The sequence below is a fragment of the Sus scrofa genome, chromosome 16 (genome assembly GCF_054392235.1).
Source record: "Sus scrofa isolate SSC_HxYL_T2T_F1_AM1 chromosome 16, Sscrofa_HxYL_maternal_Yorkshire_Landrace_v2.0, whole genome shotgun sequence".
NCBI lineage: Eukaryota > Metazoa > Chordata > Mammalia > Artiodactyla > Suidae > Sus > Sus scrofa.
Genome location: NC_139398.1, coordinates 17,325,572 through 17,346,819, shown reverse-complemented (window position 1 = coordinate 17,346,819; position 21,248 = coordinate 17,325,572).

Here is a 21,248-nt window from a genome sequence, read left to right as displayed (position 1 = left end):
CTTGTGCCCACAACAGACATCAGTTTCAATCTTGCTATTATTTCCTGTTGAGCCCCCACTGGACCTTGGCACATGGTCAACATCATGCCACAATTAATTGATAAGAGCTAACTGAAGTGAAATCCATTTGCCACTCCTGGCCTAGCAGATTTTCAAGGTACCATCTAAAATGCTAGTTCTCTTTCTTGCACAGCCTGCCTAAATGTAATAACAATGATTTAAAACAACTGAACCTTTGGCAAGCACCCATAATACCCTTTGTTAAATGAAAGCCCCAGGGAACATGGCCCCAGACTAATGAAGTACTTAAAATGTCACATGCGTAGCCCGTGGCAGTGCAGGGGTAACTGATGGGCTTTTGGAGTCAGACTCAGGATATAGAGATTTAATCTGATTTCTCCTAAACATAAACTGCACATGTGATTTAAAAACTATGCTGCAAGCAAAAGAGAAAGGGAACATTTAGTGGTAAAAAAGATCCAGATATTGGCAGCAACTACTCCATCTCTATGGAATTTTTGTTGTTGTTTTTGAGATGACACTGTAAAGGCATATAGCTCTGGGCCCATTCCCTCGCTTTCTGGATGTAACTGGAGGATGACCTGTATCAGCAGGCTGGGTCTGTAGGAAGCAATTACACATTTGCCTGCATGACCCAATGTGACCGACCAAGAACATATTGTTTAATGATTGCACTGATTAGGTCCCTATGAACTGACAGATTACATACTGTCCAGGCTTGTTTTACTTCGCACTGGACTCTTCAGTTTCTTTGGTCCCAGAGAAATCAAGACCTTCATAAAAGAAACAAGGCAGATTGAAATGCACTGTTGATTTATATACCCACAAACAGACAACGGCCTTGTGGGGGAGGAGGGCTCCTTTTGTTTTGTGTGGCTTTTGTTATGATTTGAAGCTCAGTCTCCTTCCAAAATGAGTCTATAAATTGATGCCCATGTCAACAACAACAACGACAAAAAAAGCACAACCTGAAAGTTGAGAGTTAAATTTACTTGGGGAGATTAGGACTTAAACCCAGGAGACAGCATCTCAGGTAGCCCTGAGAAACTGCTCCGAGGGGACAAGGAGGGAGCAACAAAGGGAAGGTAGTAAGAACTTCCCTTTGATTTACAGACATAAAGGTCTGGGTTTACTGGAATTGATAGGGATGGAGTAGGGTAGTTACACATGCAGCTGTAGAAGTCCCAATAAGGGGCCATAGATAGAGAGGGAAACCTGGAGAACTTTGGGTGACCACTGTAAATTAGTAATTGCCTAAGAGGGCCATCAGAATGAGGCAGGCTTGCTTGATTAGTGGAGGCATGAGATATGCCTCAGATCATTGGGTGGGGCATGGAGCAAGGCCTGCGTTCAGACCAAAGGCAAGTTTAAGGACCACCCTTCTGCTGATTTGAATAAGCACCATGACCTTCCTAGTTTGACTTTATAAGGTCACATACCCTCTTACTAGATACCAAGGAGGAGCTACTACTCCAAGAGAGAGGAAGAGGTGGTCTTTCCCACCCCCATTCCACTTGGATGATAAAACTGTAGCCCAACTAATTCTCGGGGCAGAGCCTCCTTGCCTGCCAGGTTGTATCTCTCACAAGCATCCTATTTTATTTTATTTTATGTTTTATTTTTTTAACTTTTTTTTTTTTGTCTTTTTGCTATTTCTTTGGGCCCCTCCTGCGGCATATGGAGGTTCCCAGGCTAGGGGTCGAATTGGAGCTGTAGCCGCCAGCCTACGCCAGAGCCACAGCAACGAAGGATCCGAGGCACATCTGCAACCTACACCACAGCTCACGGCAACGCCGGATCGTTAACCCACCAAGCAAGGGCAGGGATCAAACCCGCAACCTCATGGTTCCTAGTCGGATTCATTAACCACTGCGCCACAACGGGAACTCCCAGCATCCTATTTTAATCAATCTATTTCCTGCCTATCACTTTGTCTATCTCTGAATTCCATCTGTACTGAGGCACAAAGAACCTGAACCTTAGTAAGTCCAGACACCGGGTGAGTGAAAAACTGGATTCAAGTCCCAGTCTTGGTTATGGCTAAATTCAAGCCATAAGTGCTGTCAGTTTCAGAATCACTCCTTTAATATGCACCTCAGCCTTCTTTATTTCCTGAGTTCCCCCAGGGCTCACTAGCCCACCCTTGGGAGTGGCTGTTCTCATGGATGACCGTGACATCTTTTGTTTTGTCCACTTAACTACAGCCCAGGAGGCAGTAATTTAGATAGCTCTGAAATAATGCCCCAAGGAGGAAAGGGGGAATATCAAGATATAAGTTGTAAAGGTGAAGGGGCATGCAGTCAGGTACCCATTTCACAGAAGTTTACTGCTGGCCTTGCGAAGGTTACCACTAGTCACAGACGTCAACCATCATTGAAGGAATTTAGTGGTTTTTCTAGATATGAGGAGATGCAAGAAGTGGGCTCATAAATCTTCTCCTAAAAATATATGACTATCTTAAGACCTGTTCTTCCAGTTTTCCCAGATCAAAGAATGCCTCACTCCTGGTCTCTACCCTGAGCTCCGTACAGTGGTTGCTGCAGGTCAGCAGGTGCAGTGGCTCATGTTTTACCCCATGTAGAGGCTGATGGCAAGTGCCAAACTTCAGTTCACACCCTGTTCTGCTTTCCTGTGTCTGGGAGTGGCTGAGCATCTTCCCAGAATGTCCTCACGGACTGCAAGACAGTCTAATCACGCTGCTCGGCTGCCAGAAAGATGGCACTGCTGGAAGCAGTCCAGGCAGGTCCACTTCAGGGGGAAGCTGTAAACCATGTCCACTCTTCTGTAGTGTCCTGAGTATACACTCATTTTGCCCTTCCTGCCCTTCTCATCTCCGGGTAGCAAACGTATGTTGAGCACTTGTATTAGTGTCCTCCAGCTGCCATAACAAAATACTGCAGACTGGGCAGCTTAAAAAATTTATTTTCTCACAGTTCTTGAGGCTGGAAGTTCAAGATAAAAGAGCCAGTAAGGTTGGTTTCTTCTGATGATCATGAGGAAAGAGTCTGCTCCAGGTCTTCCTCCTTGGTTGATAGAAGGCTGTTCCTCTGTGCGCATGCAGCCCTGCTGTCTCTCTGTGTGTCCTATCTGTTCTCATAAGTGGAACCGACATCAATAATGGCCTGAACTCAGCCTAAACCCAGACTGGGACTCAAACCCACATGCTAGGACTCGAATCCAGCCTAAACCCAAATTGGGACTTGAACCCATGTGCTAGGACTTGAAGCCAGCCTAAATCCAGATTGGGACTTGAACCCACAGTTTTAAATTAGAATCACTCACCCGGCCTCTGGACTCACTGAGGTTCAGGTTCTTTATGCCTCGGAGGAGAAGGAATTCAGCAAGAGACAAAGTGATAGGCAAGAAATAGATTTATTAAGAAAGGACACTTGTGGGAGATGCAAGCAGGTAGGCAAGGAGACTCTGCCCCAGGGATTAGATGGGCTATAGTTTTATCATCCAAGGGGCCTGGGGGTGGGAAAGACTGCCTCTTCCTTTCTGGGAGTAGGTATCTGGTATACAAATTAGTGGAAGAGTAGTCCTTAAATTCCTGTTCTTGGAACAACGACCTGACCAAGTCTTATGCCTCAACTGGTCAAGCAAGCCTGACTTGTTTTGATGGCTTTCTTGAGCAATTATTAATTTACTGTGACCTCCCAAAGTTCCCTAGGTTTCCCTCTCTATCTGTGGTCCCTTATTGGAACTTCTGCAACTACGTGTGCCTGCTCCATCCCTATCATTTCCCCATCCAGATGTTTTACCCTTAAACACTTTATGCTTAAAGGGGATATTGGGTGATGACCATTCGTAACTACTTCCTGCTGAGATAGGGAGTAGGCCTGCCTAGGGAAGGAGCAAAACACGTGGCTAACTGTCCCTTTTCTGTAGAGAGGGCTGCAAACCAATGTTGCTCTGGTTAACATTATTTTCCCAGCCACGTTAGAGATTAAAGAGCACATGGTGAAACCAGTAGCACCAAGAGGCCCAGAACCTCTACCAGAACCTTTGGGTCCAGAAGCACCAATGTTACCAGTGGGGCCAGAGGATCCAGTAGGTCCAGCAGGGCCAGGGGAAGCCAGCATGGCCTTTAGCACCAGCATCAGCAGGTTCACCTTTAGCACCAAGTTGACCATCAGCACCAGGGGGATCAGCGAAGCCAGCAGGGCCAGGGTGACCAGGCTCACCACAGTCACCGGGGGCACCACAAGCTCCAATGGGACCAGTAGGACCCATACTCGCTGGGGAAACCTCTCTCACCTCTTGCTCCAGAGGGGCCAGGAGGACCGAGGTTTCCAGGAACACCCCGTTCACCAGGTTTGCCTGCAGTGGAGCTAGAAAGTCTCAAAATCCCTTATGTGTATTATCTCATCCAATCGTCACAGGAACCTTAGGAATCAAGTATCATTAGTGTCCCATTTTATAGTTAAGAAAACCAAGGCCCAAGATCCCAAATATATGCACATTCAGTTATCTGGTTTGCCAAAAATTCATTTCTTCATTCTTTGAAGAGGGCTATAAATGAGCTTTATTATATTTGCTAATATAATAACAATATATTGTGCTTATGTGTCAATTTTTTTTCCTTTATTTTTTTATGGCCACACCTGCATCATGTGGAATTTCCCGGGCTGGGGTCGAATCAGAGCTGCCACTGAGACCTATGCCACAGTCATGGCAACATTGGAACCAACCTGCATCTGCAATCTCTGCCACAGCTTGCAGCAACGCCAGATCCTTAACCCACTGAGCAAGGCCAGGGATCAAACCTGCATCCTCAAGGACTCTATGTCAGATTCCTAACCTGCTGAGCCACAATGAGAACGCCAAGCATTATCCTTTCTTGACAGATGTCTGCATCAGGACTTTTTATTGTTTACAGTGCCCAGAGTTTATTAGATGCCCAATGTTTCATAACTCTATCTGCAAATTTTTTTTTTTTTTTGTCTTTTGTCTTTTTAAGGCCGCACCCAGGGCATATGGAGGTTCCCAGGCTAAGGGGTCGAATCGGAGCTACAGCTGCCGGCCTACACCAGAGCCACAGCAATGCAGGATTGGAGCTGCATCTGTGACCTACACCACAGCTCACGGCAACGCCGGATCCTTAACCTACTGAGCAAGGCCAGGGATTGAACCCGCAACCTCATGGTTTCTAGTCAGATACGTTTCTGCTGCACCACGACAGGAACTCCCTCAATCTGCAAATTTTTGAAGGCAGGAAAAGAATACAGAAGCTCTTAGAAGAGGTCAGGGTGACAGAACTAACAAGATGGCAGTTTGGTCTGTGGTGATAGGTGCTACGTAAATATCAGGACATTGAAACTATGATCAATATACATTTTTGAAAGCTTGGTAAATATAAGGAAATGTTATATTTTCCTAATTACTATAGAAAGTATTGACTGGGAGTATCAGTGACTCTCAAAGAGCTGGGCGATATAGTCATAATTTTTTTTTTCTTTGTGCTTTTTAGGGCTGCACCCACAGCATATGGAAATTCCCAGGCTTGGGGTCTGATCAGAGCTGTGGCTATCAGCCTATGCCACAGTCATAGCAACATGGGATCAGAGCAGTGGCTGTGACCTACACCACAGCTCACGGCAATGCCAGATCCTTAACCCACATCCTCGTGGATCCTAGTCGGGTTCATTAACGGCTGAGCCACGAAGAGAACTCTGATTTTGTTATTTTTCTAGTTTTTATTCTTATGTGATTGGTAGAAGAGGTGATGTATAGGGAAGAAAATGTTTTCTTCCCCAAGGTTATAAAGCAGGTGTGAGAAAGGAGGTAGCATTGACACTCAGTCAAGCATAATATATAGATACATATTAAATAGTTTCATCATGGGGTATTTAGGCTACAACATCTTAATTTCTTATGCAGTCACTTTCCTTCAATTAAAAGATCTGTCAGGGTAGACAATGTTTTCTGCCATCTGCCTATACATAATTTAAGTAGGAAGGCACATGATCAATCTAGATAGAGAATATTTATGTAATCAATATGTAATCGTCTGTTACTTCGATTTGAAACCTCCATCAACTACACAATCTATTTGTACACAATTCCACCGCAAAAGAGTTTTCTCTCTTCATTACCTCAGCAAGACTCAAACACTTAAGTCCATTTGGATAGAATTTGCTGAGATATAACTGAAGCTTTCCCTTTGGTTCAAATCCACAACCCCTGGGCAGGAAACTGAAAATGTTACTGTCTAGCATTACTTTGTTTTGATCTTGCAGGTTCTTTCTCATTGGAAGGGCAATTCCTTTAAAGATAAAGGCTTGGAATATACGGTGATGTACTGCTAGGCTTAGAACTTTCTGCAGTGGATAAGGACACAAAACCAAAGTGGAGTCCTGGACCTAGTCTCTGCTTTCCAGAACGTCCACTTGGAGAGATTCAAGTGACTGATAATCAAACAACCCAATGTCAAGAACCAGATGAGAGATGTGGCCCTTGGCATCACATGGGGTGTTCTGTGGCTGGGAGACTTGGCATAACCATGACATTACCACAAACTTTTTGGTGGATATAAGCCAGGCTCTAACTCTATTTGAATGTGGATTTTGAGCCCGAGACTCATACTTACACATTGTATACAGCTGTGGCTGCTTGCAAAAGCAAAACTTTGTGATAATTCTTTTGTTTTGTTTTGGAAAGAAATACTATACTTGTTTTATCTGGCCTTTGGTTTCTAATGTATGTCTCTAATTTGGCTCCAATGAGAGGTGGATGGCTTCTTCAAATGTTATTTCCCTTGAAGTCATCATCTGTCTGATTCCACTTTGAGGTAATAGCTCTATTTGTGCCTGTATTATGCTCCAAAATCTATTTGTGGGTCAAAAGCCTGAGTCTCTCTGTCTTAAGAACCCAGGGAAATAACTATCACCAAAATATCCCTTTATGGCGATGGATGCCCTGGGTTAAAGGAGAACATTTCTCAGGGTAATGGGCAGAAAAAACTGGCTTGTCTGTACATCTATGTCACATTAAGAAACCTAACTGAGAGGCAGGACTAAGTCACAGTTTTCTTCCAAATATAGAAACAATCGGTCTTAGGTTGTTACTATGTCTCTGTTGTGTTTCAAAAATCCAAGCAAAGCCAACAAACAAATAGAACAGTGATACTGAAAACTGGAGGTTAGTAGAATAATGCTTTGGAATATCACATTTCCCCTTTGGATGAGACAGTCTTTTTCTGTTAAGTTTAGGCCAGGAAACTGAGGCTTATTCTCAGGAGAGGAGGGTGGCTAGCCTTCAACTCACAATGATAATAATAATAGAATTAATGCTCATCTGGTAGATATTACTTGCCTGGGATTATTCTATGCAGTTTGCAGTAGCTCTTGAATCTAGTCTTACCCCCTACACTAAGCAGGCAAAATTTCTATTCTGTAAAACGCCCATATTCTTCGCAGAATGAAGAGTCGGGTATAAATGTAGGAGGAAGGATGTGCTTCATGTTCACATCTGGCCATAGGAAAAAAGAGTCCTTCACCCCAGGACTATATCCCTTTCCTGTGCCTCAGTTGCTTCCCGATGGGCAAATTATGTGACTGGCATGGCTCAAAGTCTTGTTTTCTATTTGTGTATCTGTGTTCTAAGATATTCTTTTGTTACAGGTAGAAGATATAAAATGTACAAAAAGATAACTATATGGACTATGTATAGCTGAATATTATATATGAACATGCATAATTCATATTATTAAAATTATATTCTGTAAGCCTCCCAATAAAAAAGGAAAAGGAAAGATACATTTACTAAAATTTGGAAAAAGACTTCCAAGAGCTTCTAATATGAGGCTGGGATATACATTAAGAAGTATATATATACACACACACATATACACACGTATATATATACATATGCACACACACACATATATTTTTTAACTGAAGTATAGTTGATTTACAATATTGTATTAGTTTCAGGTGTACAACAAAGTGATTCTGTTAAACATATACATATGTGTGTGTATATATATATATATATATATATATATATATACACTTTTTTCAATTCTTTTCCATTATAGTTTATTATGAGATATGAATATAGTTTCCTGTGATATACTACTGTATAATTCTGTTGTGGGGTGGTTTTTTTTCTTTTTGTTTTTTGCTTTTTAGGGCTGCAAGTGTGGCATATGGAAGTTCTCAGGCTAAGGGTCGAATTGGAGCTGCAGCTACTGGCCTATGCCACAGCCACAGCAATGCTGAATCCAAGTCGCATCTGCAACCTCCACCACAGCTCCCAACAATGGAACCTTAACCTACTGAGCAAGGCCAGGGATTGAACCTTCATCCTCAAGGTTACTTGTCAGATTCGTTTCTGCTAAGCCACTGCAGGAACTACAAAATAACGATTTTTTTTTAAATCTATGTCTTAATGGGGGAGGTGGTTGTAGGAAAACATAGAAGGCAAGTTGCAGACAATATAATAGATTCAAGCATCACAAACAGTGCATACTCAAAGGGATATAAATTATTTCAAATTAAAAAGCTATATTTAGGGGGATTCTATGAGGAAAGTATACCTCCCCACAACCTCCGTTATGGGAACCACCCATCATTGGACATACAGGCAGAGCAGGGCCCCTGAGCAGTCAGATCAAGCAAATTTGCTCTGAAGAACAATGGCCAACACATGTCAAAGCCACTTTCACATCCATCTAAACTGTGGCTCTCCACACTTGCTCCTATAAAAAGATTCCTGGATGAAGGAGAGAGAAGGATAGTAAAGATCAGACGGAGAGGTGATCTTGGGCTAAGAATTTTGCTTCAACAGTAGAGAACCTTAAAGCAAGTCAAAGCCAGGTGAACTGGTCCAGCCTGGCCTGCAGACAGATTCCAGCCAGGGGATTCTGCTTCCATGTTTCTGGATTGGGACCCAATATTTGTATGATTAAAAGGCCTTCCCATTGATTTTTCTGCCAAAGATATCGAAATACATTCAAAAGGCTTGGCTTTCCCATTTACTATATACATCCAGGCTCAGATTCATATACAGAACTTTGGGAAGCTGAGTGCCAACACACTAATAAGGGCAATGCTTCCATCAAGTGAGCATTTTGCTTAATCTTAATGTACAGATACTAGATCATTTCCACAAACATACTTGAAAACCATAAAGTTTCTCTTTGTCCCACCTCTGGCCTTGAGCTCAGTTCATTGCCCCTGATTTCTGGCTCTCTGCCTGTTGAATGAAGAACCTCTTAGCTCCCACCCAGGGCAAAGGGCCATGGAGAGAAGACCAGCGCAGCAGAGAAGTGTGAATATTGTATTGGTCAATGGTTATATCATGCACTAGATATTTGACTCTGGGATTAGACTAATTGAAAACATGCCTCCCTTCTCCTAACACCACTGTAACAATGATTGTCTCTTACATGTGTAAAAATTTTCCCCAAGTACAATTGTCAGTGTATCAGTGTCTTCCCAAATATAAGGTTTTTATTCTATCTTGCTTACATGCAAGGGCAGTGTTAAGTAACTGATTAACCAAGTATCCCTCTTTTATGCTCCCCAAATGTCCTTACTCTCTATTGTCTGGATGTTTCAGGAAAATGTGTGCATGAGTAGAAGCATGGCTCTGTGTGTGTGTCACGTATGCATGTGTTGATGAGTCTGTTGGCATAAATGTTTCAACTTAGTTACAGAATCAAGAGTGGAATGTTGGTGGAAGACTTTATCATTGTTCTAAATGATGATAACATCAATATAGAGTCATTTTGGATTTCACATGGAATCTTAGACTTGGAAGAAATATGAAAGATCCTCTAGTTCCAATCTTATACTATCATGTTATAAAATGAAAAACAACTTTTAAAACCCCCAAATCATAAGTTCAGGATATCTTCTTTTGAAAAGGACCTGCAGTTTTTTCTGGTTTTTTGTCTTTTGCTCTCTCTATTTTGTTAAGCTTTTAAAGTCTTATCTGCATGTCTTATACTTTTCATGTCCTTATTTCCTCTGTTTGACTCGGTATATCTGACTACGTTCCTATTTTAAAGGCATCGTTCATCTTACACCTTTGTTTTCTTCTATCTTGTCTATTTCTCTTTCCCTTTTAAAAAATACTATAAACCCTTATGGATCTGAATCAGGAGAAAAAAAGAACTGTGGGTTCTGCTTCCTTTCATGTCAACAGCTCATTTCTAGAATGTTGAATTCTTCCATGACTGTTGGACGCTATTATGAGATAATTAAGATATTTCACAGTGGAGCCAATAATGATCACAGCAGCTTCAGACTCATCACTTTCCCCCAAAGTCTTCACTGTCACAGGACAAGGGTTTACAAATGGAAGGTAAAATAACACTGTGGTTGTTTAGAACTTTGCCCCAAAACACTAGTGAGAAATGTTTTTAATCCACCTGAACCATAAGGAGAATGTCTAAGGGACCTCCTTGTCGCCAAACACCTAACTCAAAGCTGTAGTTCTATCAGCTTGTAAGAAAAGAACTTTCCAGTATTCATGAACTAGGGCTGAGAGGTATGGATCCACATGTGTCCTTATAAGAGAGAAGTTTGACCAAGAAGAAGAAAGTCACATGGTCACCGGTACGAGAAGCTTCTGTGGGCTTTGAAGCAGGAGGAAGGGGCCAGGAGAGTAGCAATGCAAGGGCTGCTGTCTAGAAGCTGAAAGGCAAGTGTTCAGATTTCCCCCCAGAGCCTCTGCAGTGACGGTAGCCCTGCTAACACCTTGATTTCAGCACAATGAAACTGATTTCAGATTTGTGACCTCCAAAATTTAAGAGAATAACTGTGTGTGTGTGTGTATCTTTTTTTTTACTTTTTTAGGGCCACACCTACAGCATGTGGAAGTTCCTAGACTAGGAATTGAAAATAAGCTACAGCTGCTGGCTTATGCCACAGCCACAGCAACACGGAATCCGTCTGCAATCTTTGTCAGAGCTCACACCAATGCCAGATCCCTGACCCACTGAGCGAGGCCAGGAATCAAACCCACATCCTCATGGATACTAGTCAGATTCCTTTCTGCTGTACCACAATGGGAATTCTCTAAATGTGTATTATTTTAACTCTTTAGGTTTTTTGTCATTTGTTACAGCAGCAATAGGAAAACTGACTGAGTTTTGGCCAAAGGAATGTGAGTAGATTGGGCAGATTTCAGGCCTGGTCTGTAATAACTGCCCATGTGGTCCCCTCAAAACTCTTTATGATGGCTGGAGAAAGGCCAGGTGACCATAGAAGCCCCATGCTGAAGAAGTCAGAGCTTCCTGAATCCTCCCCAAACTGTGTATGGAAGAACAAACCCTGCTAATCTGGAACTGTTTGGCAAGAAATAGGCCTCCATTGTGTGTACACTGTGACTCCTTTCAGGGTTGATTTGTTATGATGGTTGTATCATCCTAAGTAGGGCAGCCAGTGCATGGTTTCTTTTACCCTCAATGCCATTCTTTTATCCATAGATTTATTCTCTTCCTCCCTGGGCAAACCAGTCATGGCCCTTGCTGGATGAAACTCTTGAAGTGGCTCATGATACCAGATGTGCATACAAAATTACATTTGTGTTCTTTTCTTCGCTGCTGGTGCTGCTCCTGAGAAAATACACACAGAGGGGACTGATATTCTGAAACAGCAGTAGGGCATCCTATAATTTTCAGTTCGGTATTTGCTATCTGGAATTTCAAATATCTCTTGGAGGGAAATGGCTAAAAGAGTAAGACCCTCTCTCTCTTTATCTATCATCTCTCTATCTTTACACTTCTGTATTTCTCTGTCTATATAATTTATCATCCATCTATAGCCACTATATAGATACTTATACAATACTCACTCTGGATACATGATAGGTAGCTAGAGAAGTGGATAAGATGATAGTTACATATACACATACATAGAAATATAGGTATATACGTATAATTTTAGAATGACATCTAGAAACTTGCTATATAAGTAATTGCCATTATTATGATAAATACAAAGGAAGCTCAAGGTACCATGAAATTACATAGCCGGAGGATCTGATTTGATTAAGAGAATGAAAAATGTCTCCCATGGCAAATTATATTTCAAACTGATACCTGAAAACTGGATGGACAGTCGGCAATCAAAATGAGAAAACAGAAGAGGCAAAATCTCTGAGACAGGAAGATGAGCACAGTGTTTAGAGGACCAAAAAGGAGTTAATTGCAGCTAGAGCAACTTGCGAAAGGAGGAAGGAGAGGTGAGGTTTACAGCTGGAGAGGTAAGCAGGGGCCGAGGGCAGAACACCATCCACACAACGTTCACTCCTGAGGTTACCAATCACTAAAATTGATCTGCTGGCCAAAAGGGATTTTTGTTTGTACAATAACAGTTATTGATAAGCCAGTATTTCTATAACTGTTATGTGGAAACAATGTGCAATTTTTTTAGACAAATATTGATGGGTTCAAATGAACTCAATTTGCTTGTCTGTTTTTTTTTTTTTTTTACCAACATTTATAAATTAAACAAAAGATGTTACTAAAAAAAAAAAAAAAAAAAAAAAAAAAAGAGCAAAGCCAGCCCCCGTCAGGATTTCACTTCCCCACCATTGCTGGAGGAAATCAAGAGACACCAGCCCTTCTCATCCAGGAAGTTAGCACAGTTGTTGAGATTCCATCCTGAGTCTGGAGACAATTGATGTCAACCTTGCAAGGAGGGAAGACTCAGTTCACTCCAGATTTACTGGTCCTCGGCCTCCTCTCTCTTCAGGGAGTCCAGAAGTGTTGGCACCTTGGGATGTATCTTCTCTCATTGACATAAGCTAATCCAAACTTCATAACCCAGTGATGGAAAGGGCAGAGTCATTTCACAACACTACCCAAGTTCTAAAATCTGATAGGGATGCTCTGTCATGTCATGCAGAGCAGCAGCGGAGAGGCAGTCTTGTTGCAAGTGTCTCTATAAACACAGCAGTAGCAGCCCACACTGGATCCCAAATCTCAAATGTTGCCACGCTGGCTTCTTGTGTCACAGCCAGAGACCTGAAGCAATGGTGTTTCCCTCAGCTTGAGGAGCCCTGCTCTGCCTTAGAGAAAAATCAGTGCTTTTGATTTTCATAGCATCCCCACTGCGTAATGTTGTATGTTCAGTCCCTCATTCTGCAAAGTTTGATTTCTACAAAACATATCTGGGTCTATTCTCCCCTTTTTTATTTGAGAACAGTTGCTGAATTTTTCCTGAGACCACTATAGTATTTGTTTTTCTAATAAAGAAAACACAATAAACACGATTTGCTTAAGACTGGCATTTTTTGCTGAATCCCACAACACAAAGGTGGGTTAGAAGATGTAGGTTATTTTTAATAGTTGCTGTAAAAAAAAACATTTTGTAATTGTCAGAGCATTTTGCAAATAGTAGTTATTTCTGTTGCTTGCATGATGGCTGTTCATCACTCCACCACAGACTGAGAAGGATGCAATTACGGGGATAGTTGGTCAACCTTGACCGACCGACATTGAAAGTAAAGAAATACTCTTCATGTGCTCAAAGAGGTGGGTGGGTTAGTCCTTAAGAAGACAGATGTCAGTGGAGATTCCACAGCTTAAAGGAATTGTTTTCAGAATCTGAAGGTGGAGAAGGTACTTAAAACTTAAGCTGCCTGTTCTGGCTACAGGATAACATCAGCAATAAACCTATTCACAGAGGGCTTTTTGTAATTACCGTGTACCTGAATTGGAGTGAGATAGAGAAAACACATCCTATTACGAAAATACGGGTTGTCACCACCATGGATATCGCTGATTACCTCTTCTGGTTTGAACTGTGATGAGCTGGTAAATGAGAGAAAAATTGAAGATGATCAATGAAGCCACCAGCGGATGACATCTTGGTTTTGAGAGATGTTAAGTAATCTCCTCCTTATTACAGAGGATCCTTCATTTCTGTTGGGAGATTTTGTGATATTGATTACAGAATAATTTCTTATGATTTTCAAGAGGAACCAAGGCCAAGAGTCAGAATTCATCATGCACTTAAAATTGCAATGCAATTATTTTGTGTAATAAGATATTAAATTCATCTGGAAAAGTTCAAGATAAAAGCCTCCATTTCCTGGCACTGCAGCATCTGTGCCCAGTGTTCAGCTGCCTGTGCCCAGAAGCGTATGTGTGGTGCACATCCAGACGCAACCCAGAGAGTGGACTTTGTTTTTGTCTTGGCTTCATAACTTGACCTGAGAGCTGACCCTGCCTCTCCAAGGTCATTCGCACACTATTGGTACTGCTCTAACTTAGAGATCTCTGCTCTGTAGCCCTGACCCCCACCTCCGGTAAGATCTGCATCAACAAATGGTGTCTGCTTAAACTTCTGGCAGTGGGCTGGTGCTGAGAACTCAATATTTCTTTCCCCTAAAAATTTGTGGGTTTTTTTAGGGCCACACCCATGGCATATGGAAGTTCCCAGGCTAGGGGTTAAATTGGAGCTGCAGCTGCCGGTCTATACCACAGCCATAGCAACACCAGATCTGAGCTGCATCTGCAACCTACACCACAGCTCATGGCAACACTGGATCTTCAACCCATGGAGTGAGGCCAGGGATCGAACCCATATCCTCGTGATTACTAATCAGGTTCTTATCCCACCGAGCCAAAATTGGAACTGCTCAAAATTCATATTTTGAAACCCTAACTCCCAGAGTGATAGTATTAGAAGGTGGAGCCTTTGGCAGGTCATGAAGGTGGAGCCACCATGATGAGATGGGTGTCCTTATAAGAAGGAAAATAGACCTATATGAGATTAGACCCCCATCATCTGAGGTCACAGCAAGAAGGTCCCATCTGAAAACCATGAAGTAGGTTCTCACCAGATACCAAATTGGCCAGTGTCTTGGTCTTGGACCTTCCATCCTCCAGAATTGTGAGAAGTAAGTTTGTGGAGTTCCCTTCAGGGCTCAGCAGATTAAGAACCCGACATTGTCTCTATGAGGATGTGGGTTTGATCCCTGGACCTGCTCAATGGGTTAAGGATCATGTGTTGCTGCAAGATGCAGTGTAGGTCACAGATGCCATTGGGATCTCATGTTTCCATGGCTGTGGCACAGAGGCAGCTGCACCTCCAATTCTACCCTTAGCCTGGGAACTTCCATATGCCCCACATCTGGTTGTAAAAAGAAAAAAAGGAAGGAAGGAAGAGAAAGAAAGAGAGAGAGAAAGAAAGAAAGAGCTTGCCGTTGGTGTTTAAGCTACCCAGGATGGTGTTAGTTGTAACAGTCTGAATGAAAGTGAGGATGAATTAGCAAGAGTCTGAATATATCTTTGAAAAAAGGGGGACTGGTTGGTAAACTTTGCAGACAGTGCTTCCAGCAAGATGTTGACTACAAACCCACCAGAAAATGGACACCTAGCGCTGAGATGAAGAAGAAATGAGAGGGAAAGGGCCTGGGTCTCCAACTGTCCGGAGCGCCATTCCTCCCCCTATGCACTGATCTATTTTATGTGAAAAGGAAATACATTTCTAGCTTATTTAAGCTCCTCATATTATAAGTTTTAGGTTGCTTGCTGTCCAATCTATTTCTCACTAATATGGGCTCCTAAACTGTTACAATAATTTGAGTAAAACTGATCCTATATGCTTGCCTACTTTATTTTTCTTTTGCTCAGGATGGAGAAAAAAGTATAGTCAGATGGTGTTTCTAGAAGGTAGGGAATAGGACTGGAAGTGACATTAGCACAAAAAGAGTGAGATTGGTGCCCATGTCAGTCACAAAGTGCTGGAGTCCAGGCTGGGGTGGAACCAGAGCTGCAGCTACTGGCCTACACCACAGCCACAGAAATGCCAGATCTGAACCGCACCTGCTATGTACAGCACAGCTCATGGCAATGTTGGATCCTTTCACCCAGGGATCGAGGGAGCTAGGGATCAAACCCACATCCTCATGGACACTAGTTGAGTTCATTTCCCCTGAGCCACTGTGGGAACTCCCAGAAGACCACACTGATTGCTTGTCCCCATTGGGTCACAGTCAGGGCTCTTGGTTATGAGAAACTAAAAAGCAAAATAAAATCAACACAAGAAATAAAAACTTTGGCTGATTTAATCAGATAAGTATTTTATTGAGAAGACAATGGGTAACTCTCAGAACAACCAGGACGACCATAAAAATAGGCTTGCTCAGGAACATGACCCCCTGGCAGCAGCAAGGACCGGGCCAAACCACAGGAAAAATCTAGCCAGGAGAAGACACCAATTGCTGCCTCCAGCACCAAAAGCAAGAATGCCATTCTTGAAGCATCAAGCCTGGACTTGCTGAAAACATGGCTGCCACCACCCAGCACCAGAATGAAAGCTCCCAAACAGAATTAGAGATGAGGACATCTGATTGGTATGACCCTGGTCACCTGCCCATGACTTGGATGCATGAGAGGCTGGAATATTTGGGGTTTTCAGTGCCTATAGTGAGAGTCAAGCTTACCTCCCATCGAGCCACTTGAACTAGGCATCATTCATTTGGAAAGGGTTTCAGATGCTCTATAGCCAGTGAGAGAGACAGAAATACTATCTACAGCAGCCCTCAACCTGCTCTTCTGCCAACTGAGCATGTTGAATTAAGTGATTTCTGATGCTGCTTTAGCTTTTCATGCGTTGTGATTCTAGAGAAGTAACACCTAGATGCTTATGCACATTATAAATATGTTTACTGGGAGTTACCATCGTGGCGCAGTAGTTAACGAATCCAACTAGGAACCATGAGGTTGCGGGTTTGATCTCCGGCCTTGCTCAGTGGGTTAACGATCCAGCGTTGCCCTGAGCTGTGGTGTAGGTCGCAGACACGGCTCGGATCCCGCATTGCTGTGGCTCTGGTGTAGGCTGGTGGCTACAGCTCTGATTCGACCGCTAGCCTGGGAACCACCATATGCCAAGGGAGCAGCCCTAGAAAAGGCAAAAAGACCAAAATATATATATATATATATATATATATATATACACACACACACACACATATATACACACATACACATACATATATACACACATACATATACATATATATATACATACACATACATATATATACACACACATATGTATATACATACATATATATATATATATATACACACACACACATATATATATATATATATATATACATGTTTACTGGGAGTTCCCATTGTGACTCCATGGTAACGAAACTGACTAGTATCCATGGGGATGTGGGATTGATCCCCGGCCTTGCTCAGTGAGTTGGGGATCCGGCAGTGCTGTGAGCTGTGGTGTGGGTGCTGATGTGGCTCAGATCTCGAATTGTGGCATAGGCCCAGCATCTATAGCTCTGATTCGACCCCTAGCCTGGAAACTTCTATATGCTGCAGATGTGGCCCTAAAAAGCAAATAATATTAATAATAATCATAAATAAAACATCTGCTTTCTGAGCTGCTTGGACCTGACTACGAGTCTTGATGACAAATAGGTTTCATTTTGTATGCTAACTTCCATTGCTTGATTGTGGTTTCCAAAGCTCTTACATACAAAGTAATTCAGAGAATGACTGCATTCATCAGGAGGGAGAGTTGGGGTCAACTCTAAGAGAATTCCACACAGGGACAGAACTGGGGAGTGGTGGTGCCTTTGTGACTTGTCTACCAGTCCTAGCCTAACTCAGAAATATTAGGGGACAGAGCCTCTCCTGTGCACACACTATGCCCTTTCTCCTCAAAGAGGAAGATACAAATGGGGGCCAGCCCCTTAGGAGAGATTTAGGTCATGGTTGAAAACAGCCAAGGTGTGGAGTTGAACTGTGGCTCAGCAGGTTAAGGACCTGATGTGTCTCTGTGAGGATGTGGGTTCAAGCCCTGGCCTCGCTCACTAGTTTTAGGATATGGCTTTGCTGCAAGCTGTGTGGCATAGGTCACAGATGTGGCTTAGATCCCGTGTAACTGTGGCTGTGGTGTAGGCCAGCAGCTGCAACTCTGATTCAACCCCTAGCTCAGGAACTGCTGCAGGTGCTTCTGTAAAAAGAAGGAAAAAAAAAAAAAGAGGAAGAACAAGAAAATAGCCAAGATGTGATGATTCACTTTATGTGTAAACTTGACTAGGCCAAGGTGTGTTCAGACATTTGGCCAAACATCATTCTTGATGTATCTGTGAGGCCATTTTTGGATGAGGTAGCATTTGAACTTGTAGACTGAGTAAAGAAGGCTGCTCCCTCTGATGCTTAGAGTCCTCCTCCAATCAGCTGAAGACCTGAATAGTATAAAGAGCTTGAGTAAGAGGAACTTTGCCTGCCTGACTGTTGAGTTGGGACACTGGTCTTCTCCTGCCCTCAGACTGGAACTTATAGACTTGGCAATGCTGGTGCTCAGGCCTTTGCCCTAACACTGGAGATCCAGCACCAGTCCTCCTGGGTGTCCAGCTTTCCAGCTGCAGATTGTGAGACACCTCAGCCTCCATAATCAGGTTAGCCAGCTTCTTGTAAAAAATACTATTTAGGGAGTTCCCATTGTGGCTCAGCAGGTTATGAATCTAACATAGTGTCCATGAGGATGCAGGTTCAATCCCTGGCCTCACTCAGTGGGTCAAAGATCCTGCGTTGCCACAGCTGCGGTGTAGGTCATGGATGTGGCTCCGATCTGGTGTTGCTATGGCTGTGGCACAGGCCTCAGCAGCAGCTCTGATTCTGCCTGTAGCCTGAGCATTTCCATATGCCACCGATGCTGCCCTAAAAAGAAAAAAAAGAAATATTATTTATACATCTCTAGCTCCTATTCATTTTCTCTCTGTGAAGAACCCTAAGATAGGATTGCATTCAGCGGGGATAGATCAACTGCCCCAGAGTTCCACAGCTAGCCTGGTAACCAAGGGCTTCTGGATCGTTAGGCACTTTTGTAGACACCTGTCCAGACCCTGTTTTAGTGGCCTCACTAGAGACAGTTTACAAGACCCGAATGTGATGGTCTAGGTCAGCTTTTCCTGCATAGGGCGGCTTCTTTCCTTGGAGCTAGACCCTGGGGCATTTCCATGGTGGATTCCAGCACAAAAGTGACTGTGCTGGGGTGAAGGAAAGCTAGAATAACAGATACCACCCCCCCCCAAAAAAAAGAAGACTGAAATCTTTGTTCCAGGAACATTTGGAGATTTTCCAGGCAAATTCTTCGCTGTTGGTGGATTTTCTTCCAATTCATCCGCCTCCCTCAGTCCCCTTGACTATTATTAACTCAGAGTGGTAGGCACACCAAAGTTAAAAAGGATGGTCTCCTTCCTATGACTGATGCATGGAGAGTATATGCATGTTTATCAAAATAATTGCTAGGAATGTGAATTTGTCCTGCAGCACTTGCTTGCAGGTGGAAAGTGAGGCTCTGGCCACAGCGGAAGTGGAAGCTTCTACTATTTCCATTCCTCACTTTATGTGGCTCCTTGCTGATGAAGCGGGAGTCTTTAAATAGACAGGATCCCTCTCCAATTAAGGGAGATTACAAACACTATACGATTTAACAGAGTTAAGTGGACTGCGTTCTTTTTCTCTTCTTCCTTCTGGTATTCCCATCACACCTAGGTGACAACACCTTTTGAGGTAGTCCCACAATCCTTAGATATTCTTTTCTGTTTTTTCCAATCTTTGTTCTCTTGGCTTTTGGTTTCATTGAGGATTCCATCGAGAGATCGTCTAGCTCAGAGAATCTTTCCTCAGCTGGGTCCAGTCTACTCATAAGCCCATCGAAGACATTCTTCATTTCTGTTTTCACGACTTTTCCCCTAGCATTTCTCTTTTGCTCTTTCCTAGGATTTCTTCTCTCTGCCTGCATTGCCCATCTTGCTGTTTGTCTATTTTACCCTTGGGAGCCCTTTAGCCTCTTCATCCTGGTTCTTTTAAATTCTTGGTCTAGGAGTTCCCCTGGCCCAGCACAGTGGGTTAAGGATCTTGCATTGCTGCAGCTGTGGTGTGGGTCATGGCTGGCCCAGGAAATACATATGCCACAGGGATGGCCGAAAAAGAAAAAAAAAAAAATCTCCTGAATTTTTGGTCTGATAAACCCAACATCCCTGTCCTATCTGGCTTGCTCTCTGTCTTCCAATTGTGGCAGATTTTTTTTTCTGGGGGGTTTGGTTTTTATTTGTTTGTTTACTTTTTGGTATGTCTTGTAATTCTTTCTTACAGAATGTTTTTACTGTCTGACAGTGAGCTATGATGGTCTTGGTAAAAGGAATTGCTATAAATAGTCTTTAGCAATGTGCTGGTGAGCTGAGGGGCGAGGGGAGGTGTTCTGAGGTCTATGACTGGCTCTCAGTCTCCCAGTGAGTCTGCACTTCTGGACTGTGAACATCACAAGAGTTTCTCAGTATTTTCTCCCTGTTTAGGTGGGACGGGAGGACAAGAGCCAGCTGGAGTTTGATTTTCCCTTCCTTATATCACTTAAGCTCTGAGAGTACTCCAGCGGGCCAGGCTCGGGTTAACTAGCTTCCCCTGAGGACAGGCTAGACTGCTCTGGCCTTTTTCAAAATTTCCCCATCCCTTCCCCTGCCGGAAGCCTAAGGGGATTTATTTAGCATGAGAATCTTGTCAAGCTCCTGCAGTTAAATCTCACAATACTGTGGGATGGTCCCCCTATGACTTGGTCCCCCTGGAATTTTAAAACACTCTGAGTTGTCCCCACTGAGCCTCTGGCAATTCTTCAATTATCCTTCAAGTCTTCCTTCCCTGGCACTGGTTCCCATGGTGGTTTTCACTCCTGAGGCATTTTTAGCCGTGTCTCTCACGCAAGGTAGCTGAGCTTCCAGAAACTGTAGGATGTGTCTGTCTGAGATGGAGATTTGCATCTGATGGTTCAAAGGTCCTGAGATTGTTCGCTACCCACCCACGGCCAAGTTCTAGGTTGGCTCAAGTGTGTGTGTGTGCTGAGTGAACACTGAAGGTACAAGCCCTCCTCCTGAGTTCAATGGTGGGCGTTTGACGAGACTGTCTGATGCAGTGCATCGACTGCTTATACTTATCTGTTTGTCATTCGGATCTTGGAGCAGCAGTTTACCCTATGTCCTCCCCTCTCTCATGGGTGCAGGAAGAGTTGAACAAGTGTGTGCAGCTCGTTACTTGTGGGAAGACAGTGGCATGTTCCAAAGCCCTTGATGTTATCAAACTCAGGTCTGGCTGCTCACTGCTTGAAAGCCAATATTCTAGAGGCAAGTGTTGGTGCAAAGGAAATTTGCTTTAGACAGGAGGCTGGCAACTGGGGCAAAATATGGACTCCTGTCCAAAAAGCAACTCGCAGTTGTCAATCGGGGGCAAAACCTTT